This window comes from Elephantulus edwardii, unplaced genomic scaffold (genome assembly GCF_000299155.1).
Source record: "Elephantulus edwardii isolate Elephantulus edwardi_28Jun2011 unplaced genomic scaffold, EleEdw1.0 scaffold00017, whole genome shotgun sequence".
Taxonomy (NCBI): Eukaryota; Metazoa; Chordata; class Mammalia; order Macroscelidea; family Macroscelididae; genus Elephantulus; species Elephantulus edwardii.
Genome location: NW_006399767.1, coordinates 16,909,029 through 16,910,763, shown reverse-complemented (window position 1 = coordinate 16,910,763; position 1,735 = coordinate 16,909,029).

Sequence of the window (1,735 nt, the reverse complement as noted above, 5' to 3'; positions counted from 1 at the left end):
GTTGGCCACAAATTAAAAACTGTTGAAGTTGGGTAATGATTATGGGTATTAATGTTGTGTTTTCCCCTTCTTTTGTATATATTTTCAGATTTTCATTATGAAAATTAAAACTGAGCCTGAAACAACAGACCTATCAGGAGAAAACACTCTCTCCTTTATAGCATGTGTACATGCTATAAAGAACAGTCAGCTATAGGGGACCAAAAAGGCAACTTTAGCCTAAAGGTGAAACTCAGAAAGCAGGAAGGGACAGAGAAGGATAAATGGAAACCTTAAACATAGGAGGATGTAGGAAACTGCTGTTTTGTTTTAGAGATTGAAATCAATGTCATGTAACAATATGTGTATAAATGGTTGTGTGGAAACAAATTTAAGGCTGGAGAACATGAGGGAAAGTCACAACCTTAGTAAATAATCTGAGTCTATTTCTTAATATTCAATCTATAAGTATTAATACCATTTCTTTTCATTCCTTGCCCTTGGTTGAAATGCAAATCTTTAAATGTTCACAATTGTTTAACTAGGCCTTTCTTTCTTAAAAGAGATTTCAGCATGCAAGTACACACTATCTGTAATTGTCTGGTAGGCAACAAGTATATGTTACAAATCAAATCGCTTACTCTCTCAAGTATGTGTGCAGACTGGAATCAGGCTTAAGTAAATCTTCAACAAAGAAAGCTTGTAGCATTATGACTATTTCTAAGAACAGATAATATTGAGACACAGAGTTGCCAAAAGAAGAGCAGTAAAAACATTTTTGAAACAGCATTCTGGGATCTTTGTGATGACTGTCCATTGTGCTCCTAGTTTAAATACAAAAGTTTCCTATTGTACCGTTTTTTTAAGAAATGAAATACAGTAATAGATACCTCCATTAGTGTTAATTGTTTGGCAGAGCTGTGGTTCCCAGTCTCATGTTAATTCCTCTCTCAGCATTTTCAACAGGAGTGTACCTTGGCGTCTCCTAGTATCTCCACGGTACAGTACACTGTGGGCAAGATTCTGACATGGAGCAGTACACAACCAACAGCAACAGTTCAACGGAGCAGATTGTGGTGCAGGCTGGACAGATTCAGCAGCAGGTATGGAAGTAAAATGGCATTACCAATAATAATGCTAATAATACCACCACCACTCACTTGGTAGATATATTGTTCTGGAGGTGTTTGGGTATGTTGCAGGTCTTGTCAGATACTTTGACTTGTATAAAAGTGGTTTTTGAAGATGAGGTTTATTGTAATACCTCTCCTGTTCCCTCTGTTCAGAACGCTTGTGTCCAACCCATGACCACTTAGAAATCTGTTCTTCCTGACACCTTGACTTAATAAAATACCCTTATCTGTCATTAAAAGTCAAAACACCTAGTATATTTTGGGGGTTTTGTTTTTGTTTTTTCTTGTGTACCACTGAATTGGATCTGACTGGCACAGGAGAAGATTTTGCCCCTGCTTCTCTAGTGGAGCATGTGGTGGATTCGAAATGCATGCCTTCAGGATTGCATTGCAATTTCTTGCACTAGGCCACCAGAGCTCCCTTACACCTAGCATGTTTTCTGATGGAAATTTGGAGTTATTTGGGGATTTTGCCCCTGAATACATCTTCTTGATTGTATTAGCTCATGATTTAGTTGTGTGTTTGGCTACAATAGAGAAACCATTAGCTTTTAAAAAAATCATTGATCCACATTAGTGCTTTTGCTGGAAAGGTGGTTACTTTAGCTTCAGAATAACATTTA